Raw genomic sequence first — 14,949 nt, forward strand, 5'->3', positions numbered from 1 at the left:
GGGTCCTTTCTCTGTGGTAGTAAGTTCCTCCTTGGTGGTGGTTGCTTTAAGCAGTTTGAGAGAAGATAGACCCTTGACCCTGGCCTTGGGCTCTGACCTCTGCAGCCACTGGAATCTTTGTCTTTCTGGTTTCAGTCCTTCACTCCCATCCCCAGACCCACCAAACCCGGTGGGGTTTTTCTGGTGAAAATGCAGGTTCATCAGAGTGCCTTCTCTCCTCTAGGGGAGAATGCCCTGGGGGTGGGAGGAGGCAGATGACATGGTGACCTGTGCCGTACAGTGTCCTGTGAGGTAGGATGGGGGTCCAGGAAGAAAGTTCAGGGACAAGAGCATAGATTGTACTTGGCTTTTCAACTCTCAAGCTCCATGACCCTGAGCAAGACAGTTCATCCCACTGGGGTTCTGAATCTGTCCTTGAGGATGATATTGCTGTCCAGCCAACCTCTCAAGATAGTCGGGGAAGTAAAAAGAGATCACAGATGTAAAAGGACTTTGACATAAGACTTCAAACATCCCTTCACACGTCAACATTCACACAGGGACACACGCAGAGGCATGCAGTTTTCTGATCAATGCAAAACCTCATTTTTTCCACCGGGATGGGTCCCGGCATCATGAAATGTGTGCTGCCTGAGGCACCCCCTTCCCTGGGCACTCAGCATCTTCCCATACCTTATCTCTCTCCTGAAGACCAAGGGTAAGCCCCAGAGAGGAGTCCCCATTCTCCTTCTGTTTCCCCCACCAGCCCGGGACCCTCTGAAGAGAACACTCTTCTCACTCTTTGATGACTGGCTCCAGTTTCCCCTCCTCCTGTAAGCCTCCCCTCCTGCTGTAAACCTGGCTGGTCAGCACAGCCCCCTGTCACTCTTGCTGGCCTCTGCATGTGGTCACTCACAAGAATTGCTGCAACTTGCCCTCCACTGAGGTCCTGCCTGAACCCCTGGGTTTGTGAGCTCCCGAAAAGCCACTGTTTCCTTCCTCCCTGTCTTCCAGGAAACTTTTGCTGAAGGCTTCATGCCCTTTACATTCTCCAGATTGCAAGCAGAAGCTGAGACCCCCGCCTACCCACTCCTCACGCACCCAGCCAGTCGGTGGCAGAGTTGGGGGGAAAGCCAAGACCCCCTCTCCAGAGCTGCTGAGGTCCTCTCTGAGCCTCAGTTTCCCCCTCTGTAAAATGGAGATCGTAATATTGTCTCATTGGGCTGGCATGAGGATTAAATGAGGCTGCAAGTACAGCACTGAGCCTGGTAGGTAAGTGGGATGACGGTGGCCTTACGCACCCTGGGTTAGCACAGCTGCCCAGGCGCCTTGCATCCCAGCTTTTCCCCCCAGGCTCGGGGTGCATTTGCAGGCTGGGGTGTCCATGGCTAGTTAGGGCGTGCAGAAGTCTCTTGGCAGGACTGAAAATTGTCCCTAAAGAGGCCAGGCTGTGCTCCAGGAAAGTCACGTGTCTTGGTTGAATAGCGAAGGCTCCACACTCATCCTGATCCTGAGCCTGTCACCAACTCTTCCAAAACAGAGGAGAAGGTCACTGAGATCCCAAGGGGTGGAAGGAAGAGAAGGGAGTGGATAGGAGTGGCCATCTGCACTGGGTGGAGGTAGACGGGACTCAGACCCAGCCAGTCTCCCAGGACATGCTCCCTCGCCATGCTGCCTCTCCCGCCGGTCAAATCGCGGGGCCCAGGGGTTGGCATCAGGCTATTCTAGTGCTTTGCCACTCACCAGCAGCTGTGTGGCCTTGAGCAGCCCCTTCACCTCTCTGAGCCGCAGTTTGCTATCTGGGCGTTATCCCCTTAGTCATAAGATGGAATGCCATGTACCGGAACAGGAGGGCCCAAGTGATGTGAAGGGTCCCTGTTATTGTGATTCTCAGCCCACCAGGTGGCAGACCTTCGAAGTCCAGGCTAACTGCCCAAGGTCCCCCAGCCTAAGGGCAAACCGGCCACCCAGGGCTCCCTTCCCTCAGTCTCCTGGAGAAGTGGAGGGAGACCAGCCTGCCAGCACCCCCTGGTGGTATGTACACTGTCTGGACTACACACAACATAGCCGTCTCCCCACAAGGATTTAGAGCCAGGAGTGGTAGCCCTGCAGTGACAGCAATTTGGATTTTGTGAATTCATAGAATTTCCAGGATAGAAAGGCTCTCCAGGCTCTAGGTGGTCTCACCCCCTGTTTGGAATGGGACAACACAGACATCCAAAGAAAACCTATGCCCTACATTAAAAACATCCCCCACTGAATCAAGTGTTTGTGGTTACTCTGGGCTAGCATGATCGTGCCACTGGGAGGTTCCACATCCCCTGTATGGCCGGTCCAGGGAATAGGAATGAAACTAGAAAGGGAAGTGAAGGCAAGAGCTTAGAGCTTAGGCCACTGGGAACAAATGTTAGAAAGCCAGGCAGCAAAACTCACCACCACACAGGGAGTGACTACAGGCTCTAGTTCACTAAATCCTTATAACAACCCAGGGAAGTAAACCCATTCTACAGATAAGGAAACTGAGGCTCCTAGACCAAAAAGCAAAACAAAACAAAAACTTGCCAATGGAAAGGAAATAACAGAAGTGGGAGTTGAACCCAGGCCAACGAACCCAAAGACTTGAGCTTTGAACCATTGTGTTTTGCTGCCTCCTGAGACCTCAGTGAGTAGCATCTGGGGAGGTGAGTCACTGGGCCATCTACAGGGCTGGCCTCTCTGGAAGCCTGGCTGTCCCTGCATGTGCCACCAGCCTGGGTGAGCTTCTTGCTGTCCTCTTCTCAAGGGAAGCCACTGTCCTCCTTTGGACCAGCTCCATGACCCTCCAGCTCCTTCCAGGTCAGGGTGAGATGGCAAGGGCAGTGCCTCTGGACATTTGATGGTCTCAGGCATATGGATCCCAGGTCTTATCCAGGTACTGGTGCCCTCCTAGCATTGCTGGGTGGAACCTGCCCAGCAATTCCTAAGTGCATATGCACCACCCATGGGTGAGGACAGGATAGCTCTGCAGGGCGACATCTCAAGATTGCCATCTTCTTGGCCAAATGGGATGGAACCTTGGATACTTGCTACATGGAACACTACATTCCTGAATCCGGAGTTCCTATTTCCGGCTGTCTAGATTGTTCCAAAGTGGGTGTGTCATCCATTCGAGAAAGGGAGGAAGAACAGAAATTAGACTGCCAGAAGGCATGTGATCGGTGCCTTCCAGAGTTGTGCTCATAGCCACCCTGGATAGGACCACCCAAGGGAGTGAGCGGAAAGCAGAATACAGTCAGCCTGTGGCCCCCAAGGCCCCTCCCTACCTTTCAGTCGCAGTGTCTGCACTGCCCCCATTAGCCAGCAGGATGCTGGATCCAGGAGACAGGAATGAGACATCCAGGCAGAGAGCTGTTCCAGGCTCACTCTCCAGTCTTCCTTCCTACCTCTCCAGTCTTCCTTCCTACCTCTCTCTATCCAAGTGACCATCCCCGCTGTGGAAAATTCAGAGAGCCTTTGGGGCTGGGAAAGGGGCTGGATAAGGGCACGGCAGGAGGGAGCAAGGAAGGCCTTCAGCAGCCCCTCTCTGGGGCTCCCTCTCTGGGGCTCCCTCTCTGGGATGGGCTAGGGTGCACCTTCTCAGCCCTGAGCACATGCTCTGTGGTTAATGGAGCAGTTTCCCCTGCAACAGGCAGAGCCCGTGGGGCGCACTTAGTCCTGGCTCCTGTGGTCAGGGAGGAAACGGCAGGGTTGGCTCAGGAGAGGAGGGGTTCAACAAGCACCAGAAGGAGCCTGGCACAACAGGCTGGTAGGTGCCAGGTTCCCACACAGTTGGCCAGATGTCCTTTGAAACCTAGGACACATCATGTCATTCCTCTGCTCAAAACCTCTCCGTGACTTCCTATTTTTCTCAGATGTGTTAGGAGCTGCCAGCAGTCCTCGCCCCCTGCAAGCTTGGAGACGGGGGTCCGTCCCCTCACCCTGGGAACCCGGATTGCCTTGGCTAATGGAGGCCTGAGGGAGTGGAGGTGACACCGTGCTTTCAAGGGCACTGGCTGTTTCAGCTTGCTGTCAGTGGGAGCCCTGAGCCACCGTGTGAGCAGTCCAGGTGACTCCGCTGGAGAGAGAGGCCTCGTGGGGAGCACCGTGGTGCCTGACCTGTGAGTGAGAAAGGCGCCTGGACACCTGGCCCAGGGGAGCCTTCAGACACCTCCAGCCCCAACCTCTATCTGGCTACAGCCACATGGGAAAACCTAAGCGAAAACCGCCCAGCTGAGCCCGGTCAACCCCCAGAACCATGGGAATGAATCCTGAATTGTTGTGTTAAGCCGCTACATTTTGGGGTGGTTTGATATGCAAGCAATAGAGAACTGGAACATTCAGACAGGAGCCAAGGTTGGCATCTGGTCCTCCCTTTCCTCTCTGACTCATCCCCTCAGTCCTCCCCCACCACCCGCCCCATCCCTCTGCTCTCACCGCACTGGGCTTCTTGCTACTCCTTGAACTTACCCAGCAAGCTCCCTCCCACCTCAGGCTCTTTGCACTGGCTGTTCCTGTGGCCTGGAATGCCAGGTAGCCCAGGTAGACTCGTGGCTTCCTCCCTCACCCCCTTCTGGTGTTTCTATGTCACCTTCTCAGGGAGGTTGTCCCTCAGCACCCCATATAACCTCCTCTTCAATATCTCTACCTCTTCCCTGCTTTAATTGTTCAAGTACTTACCATTATCTGACATATTATATTTGTAGGTGTATAACTGGGTTTTTTGTTTATTTGCCTCCCCTACCAGAATGTCAGCTCCATGAGGGCAGGAATTTTTACCTGCCTTGTTCACTGCTATATCCCAGGATCTAGAACAATCCTGGTATACAGTAGGCACTCAATAAATATTTACTGAATGAACGAAGGCTCACTGCTCAGTTTGGACCAGGTCTTACTCAGCTAGTCAACCAGCTGCTTTAACAGAAGAAACCAGTGGATCCAGAGTTGATCATGTCCCAGGGACAGCTGCTCTGACCACCGGGAACTGGTGGTTGGTCCAATTCACTCTCTTTTCTCTGGTTTCGTGTCTCCTGGCCTGATAAACAAAGTGGGGGACAATGGGTGCAAATCACCAGTCATTCATTCACTTGACAAACCTTGGGCCGAGCCAGGCCTCACGATGGGACTGGGTCAGAGAGATGAGGTGTGTACCATCAGGAGCTCAGGTGATTCCCATCTCCAACTTGGTCCACCTGTGGCAATTCAACACACATCTGTAGACACCTACTGAGGCTGTCTACACCTACAGCACAAAGACAGCTACTGAGGGATACAGCAGTGAACAGAGCAAAAACCCCTGCCTCACGGAGCTAACATCTGGTGAGAGGGCACGAGGTATCCGCCTCAAGGCATTCCAGGTCCAGCAGAGAAATTACACAAATCTGTTAAGAGCCGTAAACACAGCACGAAGCGATACACTCTGTAGGGAAAACTGTGGGAATCCTGAGCACGGCAGAACTGCTCTGGGAGACTTCCCGAAAGAAGAGGCATTTGAACCAGGCTGGAAGGTCCATGAGATCTGGCCAGGCAGACCCCTGGCCTGACAAATGCCCATGGCTCACTCCCTTACCTCCCCCCAGCCTCCTGTTATGTCACCTCCTCATTAAGCCCTCCCCTCACTACCCACTTACAACTGGAACGACCACCAGCCCTTTTCTGCTTGTCACACGCTTACGCATCACGTTTATGGTCTGCGTTGCCACCCACAGGAGATAGAAAGTGGCAGGAAGGAGCAACGCCTGCTTGACGTTATCCATCATAACTCCATGCTGTTAATGTGAATTTTATCACCTTTGTAGTTTTGTTTATTAATTCATTGACTTATTTCCATTTATAGTTACATAAGAATTAAAAGCATAAAGCATAAGTGTATAACTATGTCTCAGGGCTCTGTGACAGTGTGTCACCTTTTGAGACAGGAGCACACGTTACCCAGATTCAAGAAATTCTGGGCAGGACATTCGCAGACTTGTCCTGCAGCTTTGACTTTCTGGTCTGGGAGTCGAAAGATACATTCTCTTCCCAGGACCAGCTATGTACCCTTCCCGTGGGCACCTGCTTCCCTGTCCCCTGCCCCCTGCAAGCCTCACTTTCTTCTCTTTTCTCTTTTGGCCACACCGCGTGGCTTGTGGGATCTTGGTTCCCAACCAGGGATCGAAACTGCTCGCCCTTCATTGGAAGCGGAGAGTCTTAACCACTGGACCACCAGGGAAGTCCCAAGCCTCAGTTTCTTCATCTATAAAATGGGAAGAGTGAGAAGGTGATGGCACCTGCCTACCCCGAGATCTTCCCATCCCCAGCATCTTAGCATTTGTCATAAGCCTCTCCAAAACCCAGAGCACAATGGGGGAAAATGAAACATTCACTCGCTAGAGAGAAAACTCTCCTACAGGTCTAACCCCTATTGCAGGCAAGAGAAGCTCTGTCACGAAGCCATCAATCCCACTGGAACACCGAAGCTGGATCAGCCAGGGGTCGGGCGGGGAGCGAGCCAGAGGCCCCTTAGTGCTTTCCTCATCAGGACCTAGTTGTCAACAGCCTAACAAGACCTGGCTTAAGCCAGTGATCTCCCGGGAGCTGTTACCAATCCTCACAGGCGTGCTCTGTGGCTAGATGTGAAACCAGTGTATGATAAGTTCTTCTTCTTCTTTTTTTTTTTTTTTAGGAAAACAACATTAAATTCCCCAAGGAGCACATTCCTTCATTGTGAAGTATTCCCTACCAATCTCCCCCATTCCCTCAGAAAAGAAAGGAAACAAAAAAGGCTTGGCTACTTCTTCTGTACAGGCTCCTTAAAAAACTATTTTTACAGCTCTCTAGAAAAGTCCCCTCTGATGGCGGCAGCCGGAGCACATGAGGGGGCAGGACGGAGCTGACGCAATGCACATTTATTAGCAATGTGGAAAATTAAAAAGGTACTGGCTCTTCCACGGCCCAGCTCAAGGGCAGGCCCACAGACCTGGGAAGCCCCAGTGACAGCTGTTGATCTGGTGGTCTCCAGGCTGAGTCCTCAGACGCCTCATCAGTTGCAATCCTAGATTGGCACAGCTGGAGGGAGGCTTGGAGACCATCTAGTGCCCGGGGGCCAAATACTTTTTTTTCTCTCTCTTTTTTTTTTTGAATTTTATTTTCTTTTTATACAGCAGGTTCTTATTAGTTATCTATTTTACACATATTAGTGTATATATGTCAATCCCAATCTCCCAAAGGACAAATGCTTTTTATCATGCATGCCAAATCTAATTGATTGGTAGGGGCTGCTTGAAGCCCTGTGTTGAAAAGGATTCTGAGGCTGGATCTGGGTCCCATGGGAATGAGTGCTGTAATTGATTAGCAATGTCTGCCATGGATGAAAGAGGAAGAGGGCAGTATTCATGCCATGTGTTGGCCCCTCCTGGTCTAGTCCAGTCTTCCCATTTTATTGATGGGGGAGACTGAGTCCCAAAGCCCATTGTTTGTAGGGTCTTCCCCAGCCTTCTTGGGGGCTGGCTGTTGTTGGTAAGTGGCAGGGAGCTTAAATATCTCTGAGGTCCAAAGATGTCAGATCCGAAGACCGTCTCTGAAAACCCAAAACAATGATTGAGTTTGGTTAATACAGTCAATTGCCTGTTTCCTGGAAATAACTGGTACAATCAGTCATCTCACAAGATTAAGTCAGTTCAACCAATGAAGACGATCTGGCAGGCCCAGGTGACCCCATGCCAGTGTTTACCTAACACTAATGGTTAGATGGTCAAAAAGAATCAATGGGTGAGACTCACCAACTATTTGGCCTCAGGACAATAAAATCCCCAAATGGCCAGTGGAGTCGCTCTAATCAAATGGACAGCTATCCATCTGGTCTCTACCCGACGAGCTTGGGTCTAACCATCCTGTCCATTACTCCACTCCCTCACCCCCATCTTCTCCTCCCTGCCAAGCCTGGCTTATTTCCTTCTCCTCTCCTGAGTCTGGGAGAGACCCTGCCATAGACTCTGCTTTCTCTGACCAAGAATCCTTCTGAGGTGGGTCAGACACCCACCCTCCCACCAAATACCTGTATATCAACTCTGCATCTTAGATTCTCTCCTCCCGTCTATGACAGCTCAGGGAACATACAGACCACTCCTCAGGGGACAGACTCGCTTGACATCACTGAGAAGTACCGGTGCCACTGGGTCCCCCGACTCCAGCTCTCGGGTCATGTTCGTTGCCCTGGATAAAACCATTCTGTCTGGTCCACCTGGGTTTCATGCTATCAGACTAGCAGATAACTTCTGAAGACCCCTGAAGGGGGCAGTCCCACGGTGAACATTTGCGGTAGGGAAGAACTTGGCATGTGACGGGGGTATGCCGAGGAGTGCGGGAGGGGACACAGGTCATTGATAAGGTGAGCCAGGCTATTGGGGAGGCCTGGCTTGCCAGGCACCCTGGCAGGACTGCCAGCCGTCACCTCCTGGGAATGGTGAGGCAAAGCAACTTCCTCTCGGATCTCCCAGCGCTTGTCACACTGCCCTCTGGAAAGTCTACCTTGGCATCTTAGATCCCCAACTCAGATTGAACAGTTCTTTTTCCAGGGACAAAAAAATAGAAAAACAAAGACAGGCCCTTACTCAGAGAACTTGGCTAAGCGGGAAAAGACCCTCGACGGTGGGGAGAAGTCATGCTCTCACGTAGGACAGCTCTGAGCTGAACCCGCCTGACCACGTACAAGCCAGGGGCTTGGCCAAGTTCCCTAATCGCTCTGGGCCTCAGTTTCCTCCTCTGCAATGTCGGATAGAAAGATCCATGACCCTCATGGGTTGTTGGGAGGATAAGGGATCGTCACTGTAAAGGGCTCGGCACAGCCTTGGCCCATGGTTGCTACTAACAGTCTCCTGCACACCTCTCCTTTCCTTTCAACACAACACATACGGTCCCTGACTTTCAACGGTTCAACTTAAGATTTTTCGATTTTATGACGGCGCGAAAGTGATACACATTCAGTGGAAACTCTTCTTGGAATTTTGAATTTTGTTCTTTTCCTGTACATGCGGTACATACTCTCTTGAGATGCTGGGCGGCATCCGCCGCAGCTCCCAGCCAGCCCCGCGGTCACACCAACGCACAACCATTCTGTACCCAGACGACTTCTGTTTTTCACTTTCAGTCCAGTATTCCATACATGACATAAGATAGGCAATACTCTATTATAAAATAGGTTTTGTGTTTGCCAAAATAGGTTTGCGTAGGCTGATGGAGTGTTCTCAGCACGTTTAAGGTAGGCTAGGCTGGGCTGTGATGTTTAGTAGGTTGGCTGTATTAAATGCATTTTCGACTTAACAGCACTTTCAGCTTCTGATGGGTTTATTAGGATGTAACCCCATTGTAAGCAGAGGAAGAGCTGTACTTCGTGCTTCAGGGCTGGGACCCTACCACACCTCCTCCAGGAAGCCTACCCTGAACACCCTCAGCCATTCATGCAGCCTGCTCGGGGGAACTTCCAGGCTGGCCTGACTGTGTCCTGTACTGGGAGACTTGTTTCTCCAAAGAGCCTATGGGTCACCGGGGGCCAGGGTGGTCTGTACCTCCCCTTGCTCCCGAGAGCCCCCAGCTTTAGGCAGAGAACACAGTGGGTGCTGGATAAAGTAGCCACACAGATCCTGGCATCCTCTTCCCCCACCCACCCACCCACCTAATCTCGCTGGTTCCCCTGATTTTCCAAACCTCTGTCTAGTTTCTTCCTAATGATTCTGTCTCCACGTCTCCAGGGTTCTGTTTGCATGAGGGAAAGAAGTCTACACACACACACAGAGCTCAGAAAGCATTCAGTTGCTCCTGGGCGGGCTGCCAGCGATTGAGTGACCTGCAGCTTCCCCCCCAAATCACATTCCACTGGCACGGATCTTGCCCCGCCTGACGCCAGCCTCCGAACTCGCCCCCAGAGCAAACATTTCCAGTTGGCAGCCCGGCCTTGTTTTTCTGAGGCCCTGATTCAGGCTCCCTTGTAGAAAACAGAAAACAAAATGCAAGGGACCAAAAAGGAATTCAAATCAAATGTGAACGGAGGGGGGTGAGGTGGGGAGGCATTTGCTCCAAGGCACAGGGAAAAATAGGAGCTCGGGGATGTGCAAAGATTTTCTAAGAAGCAAACGCACATGCTCACAAGCCCTCCTTCCCTGCTGGCTTGGAGGCTGGGATCAATTCATTTAGGCCACTGCCTCCTGCTAAAAGACTTACTCTGTTCTCATTCACAGCTGCGCGGGGAGGACGGGGGTGGGGGGCGGCAGGCTGCGGATCTGAAAGGAGAGGGTGGTCTGTGTTACAGGACTGGTGTTTGTTCTAAAGGGGAAATTAAAGGAAGAAAAATAAACACGGCCAGCCGGATTTTCACGCCAGCGCGTGTGGCGTCAGGGCGAGGAGGGGTGCGTGTGTGCATGTGCTGGCGTGTTTGCCTTCTCCAAATAAGAGCCACTCAGTGGAAAGATGTCATAACCCAGGCTCGGGTGCTGGGGGACAGGCCAGCCAGGGGGAGCTGAGGCTGGCGCCCGAGTTTACCCATGGGGTCAGGCAAAGGCCAGGTGTCAGGACAGGGGCGCTCAGCCAGGACCCATTAGTCAGGGCTGGGCGTGTGGGGACCAGACTTGGAAGGTCAGCCCCACACTGGGGGCTCGGTCCCTGGGGAAGAGGTGGGCTGAGGAGCGTTACTAGGGAAGGATGGACTCGGGCCTGGAATCTGGGTGCTCATCTCAGTGGGAGAGGACCACGAAGCAGGGAGGGAGGGATGGGAGAGGCCCAAGGGACAGGAAGGGGCTAGGTGGGGTGGTAGGGTAGGAAAGGGGGTGGTGAGGATGCTTAGCGGACTCCAGAGTGAGCGTAGACTGGCCACAATCTGGCTCAGCCACAGAGCCGGTCAGCAGAGCTGCAAACAGCCCCCTGCCCAGGGACAAGGGTCCCGTGAGGGCACCGGGGAGGAAAGAGGAATCCCAGGCCTGAGGGCCTCTCAGGGCCTGGGCTGGGATATAGGGTCCCGGGTCCGGCAGAGCCCGAGAAGTGTTGTCAAGAGTCAGGGGCCCTGAGCGAGCGGGCTGTCACATGGGAAGCTGTGAGAGGCTGTGAGGGCTGGCAGCTCAGAGCTCACACTGGGACTCATGTGGCTGTGTCCCTTCTCCATAGTGCCAGCTTTCCCACACAGGGAAGGGCCTGGCATCTTAAAGGCTTCACCTGGCGGTAACGAAGAGGTCCCAGGGTGAGGGGCCCGTGAAGTTTGCAGAGGCTGTAAGTGCTCAGCTGTGACAGTCCAGTGCTGCCGGAGCAGAAAGTCACACAGCCAGTAGAAGAGACTCAGGAGCCGTGGTCCAGTGTTCCCCAGAAAATGTAGCAGGTAAACCATGTTTGCATCGCCTGGGGTGTATAATAAAATGTACATCTCTGGCATTCTTTCCACCTGCTGGACCAGACCTCATCTGATTGGGCTACCGAGGAGCTGCACTTTGGAGCCCAGGGGGGGTTCTCCTGCCCTCCACGACAGTTCCAAGATCTTTCTCCTCCAGCCCTTCTTCTCTGGCTGTACCCCTACCTGTTCAGACTCCAGGAACCATGGGACTCACCACTTTTCCTCTATCACAATCTGTGAGGAAAATAGTTAACAAACCTTTCCCAAGGTTACTCTGACTCCAATTCAGGACATTTCTAACCTCAAAGAAATGAGTCTCTAATGGTGGAAATTCAGGCCTGGAAGAAGCCAGAGGCAGGTTTGGAGAGTACATGGGAAGCCTTTCAACTAACCCTTAACTTCACTGTATCATTGGGATGCCCCACAGGTAGCTTTTTGAAAACTTTTTTCCCTTTATTTATCACTTCTCGGAATAGTGAGTTAGTTTTCTCTAAGCAGCCTCTGAATGTTTTTTATTATTATTATCATATTTTAATTCATGGACTTTAAAAAATATTTGACGTGGGGCTTCCCTGGTGGCGCAGTGGTTGAGAGTCCGCCTGCCGATGCAGGCGACATGGGTTCGTGCCCCGGTACGGGAGGATCCCACATGCCACGGAGCGGCTGGGCCCGTGAGCCATGGCCGCTCAGCCTGCGCGCCCGGAGCCTGTGCTCCGCAACGGGAGAGGCCACAGCAGTGAGAGGCCCGCGTACCGGAAAAAAAAAAAAAAAAAATTAACATGTTTCAATTCATTGCAGGGTTTTCGTTTGTTCAGTTTTGTATTTGATGCTCAAATGATCCCATTTTATCCAGGAGGAGCTCCTTCAGTCTGGCATCTGTGTCCTTTTGACACGACCTCAGTGGTGTTTGACAGCTGTCTTACCTTCTAATAAAAGATGCTCTGGGCTTATCTTATATAATTGTTGCTCTGGACCTGGAAACAGCCAGTTCTCCAAGAAGCCTTGGTTCCTTTCAGTGAGAAAGGATGCTTGGAGACCACAATTTGGTCACTATATGTGCTCAATCAAAAACAGCTTATTTTCTTTCAATCTCTCAATCTTCTCCAAGTAGGACTTGAGTCTGGGCCCAAGGGCATCTGAAGGATACCACACCCTGCCCCATTAAGTATGTCTTTCCTCCTTGGAGGTAAGCTCTCTACCCACCTGAGGCAGCTTCCCCCTCCCCTTATCTTCTCCTCAGAGATTAACCTTGGTCCCCCAGGCTGGCCCATCAGCCCCAAAGCCCACCTCACCATCTTTCTTGGTTGTATACTATAATGTGAGGAGCATAGATACGAAAATCAGACCTCAAGGGAGTTGCCACAGTTTCTATGCCACAGTTCCTTCATCTGCAAAGTGAGGTCAAAAAGTATTTTAAATGAGATAATTCAGGCAAAGTTCTTAGCACAGTGCTTGGCAAATAGTAAGAACTGGAAAACTTCATAGATATGGCATTCCCTGCCAGGGAACCTCCGAAGTCTTCATGTGCAAATAGAGTTTCTCCGAAGCCTTCTTTGACATTCCCGAGGCAGAAGGGCCTGTAGATCCCCATCTTGCTATAACACAGAGACACAAAGATGGTTTGTACTGGTTTTAGGCTTTCTTTCTTTGGCCGCACCTCGCTGCTTGTAGGATTTTAGTCCCCTGACCAGGGATCGAACCCTGGCCCTCGGCAGTGAGAGTGCGGAGTCCTAACCACTGGACCGCCAGAGAGTTCCCCACGTTTTGCTTTTGAGGAAGGGAGTCCCCAAGTGGGAGAGTAGCATTCAAAGGAAATAAGAAGTCCCAGGAGGGAGGTCTTAATTTGCAAGAAACAAACAAACGTACGTGTGGAGGATGATGGGCATTGCAAGGCACGTGTGGGACAAAAAGGGCGATGCAGGTGTTGTGTGAATACAGTCCACGGTATGGCAGGGGCTCGTGAAATCTGGACCTGTGAGATCTGAGGCTGCTCTAGGGACCAGCTCCCCTCTCTGTGGACATCAATAAGGCTGCTCACAAATGCTCAAGCTTTTCCTCTTTCCACGCATACAGTAGCATCGCACGACTCTTCTGCCTTTAAAATTAGGCACAGCCATGAGATTTGCTTTAGCCAATGAATTGTAAGCAGAAGGGGCATGTGTCACCTCCGGACAGAAGCCTTAAGAGCTGACATATCATTGGCTGAATTTCCTTCCCCCACCTCTGCAATCGTGGAAACCCGGGTCAAAGTGGAGCCTCCGTTGGCCTGAGTTCTCACACAACCACAGTGCGCAGGGCCTTCCCTGCTCACCGGTGATGGACAAGTCGTGTATGGTCAGGAAAAAACCCTTGTTGGGTTAAGCCACTGAGATTTGGGGGATGTTTGTTCCCACGGCAGAATCTAGCCTATCCTGACTAATTGTTCTCCATCTCTTTCTCCGTAGCTTCACTCCCTCTGTCAGGGTGTCGGTTATTCTTTCCATGGACTCTAGGATAGCTCTTCTCTCCTTGTAGCCTCACCTGCTCCTCATTTCTGCTCCCTGAATAACTTTTGCTAGCTTAACATTCTCCCATGGCCCCGCCTCTGCTCCGTGGCCCTGCCTGAAACCATTTCCTTCTTCAGGATATCTCAGTTCAGAGAGACAAAGAAAGACTCTGATTGCCCCAGCTCGCCTCTTCATGTCAGGCCACACGTGGGTTCTTGCCCAGTGTCTAGACCGGCTCTGTGGGCTAGATACCAATTCCTGGTCCGAATAACTGTGGAGGAAGGAGACAAGTGGGGTAGGCGATACAAATCATAGCGCCTCCCTGAGGATTCGGGTGGGACCTGACTATCCGGACGTGACTAGAGGTGGGCAGGCACCAGATGGGGGGCAGGGGAGGGAGGAGAAAGGGGGAGTATTTGCTTTTAAGCATTAAATCCTGTGAACCCTCCATCTATAAGATATTCAACATCTGGCTGAAACAAGAACATTCGACGGAACATCTGGATACTTACTCTGCACAGTGTGAAACAGCTGGATCTTTGGCAGCATCTGTGTGAGTAACCGATGTGGGGTCTCCCCCGTGCGTTTAACATCACATTTGGGCTTTCCTTTGCCTGTAACAGAAAACCAGACTCAAACTGGTTTAAATGTCTTAAAGGGAAATTCTTAGCTCAGTGGACTGAAAAGTTCTGAGAGGAGGCTGGCTTTAGGTAGGTGTTAATCTAGCAGCTGAACAATATTACCAAGGACCCAGTTTCTTGTATCCTGTTAACAGCTTTATCCCCAAACTGACTCCCCTCAGAGGTCCCCAAAAAGCTACCAGAAGTCCCATGGTTACATTTACCCTGTTCAGTCACAAGAGTGGAATCATATCTGACCCAGCATCCCTAGCAAAAGGCTTGACATCTATTCTGATTGGACAGGAGGGGGGTCACACGCTACAACCGACCCCGTCACCGTGACCTAAGGGTACTGGAATGTGCTGACAGGCTTAGTCACATGCTCCACCCTTGGACCCTGAGAAGGAAGCAGCTTCTTCAGAACCCCAAGGACACTCAAGTACAAGCTGGAGAATGCTGGGAAGGGGAAAGGGGTATGGAGGTTTACACACTGCTA

Source organism: Aethalodelphis obliquidens, unplaced genomic scaffold, assembly GCF_003676395.1.
Source record: "Aethalodelphis obliquidens isolate GAN/ISIS:26980383/991018 unplaced genomic scaffold, ASM367639v1 scaffold35, whole genome shotgun sequence".
In the NCBI taxonomy this organism is placed as follows: domain Eukaryota; kingdom Metazoa; phylum Chordata; class Mammalia; order Artiodactyla; family Delphinidae; genus Aethalodelphis; species Aethalodelphis obliquidens.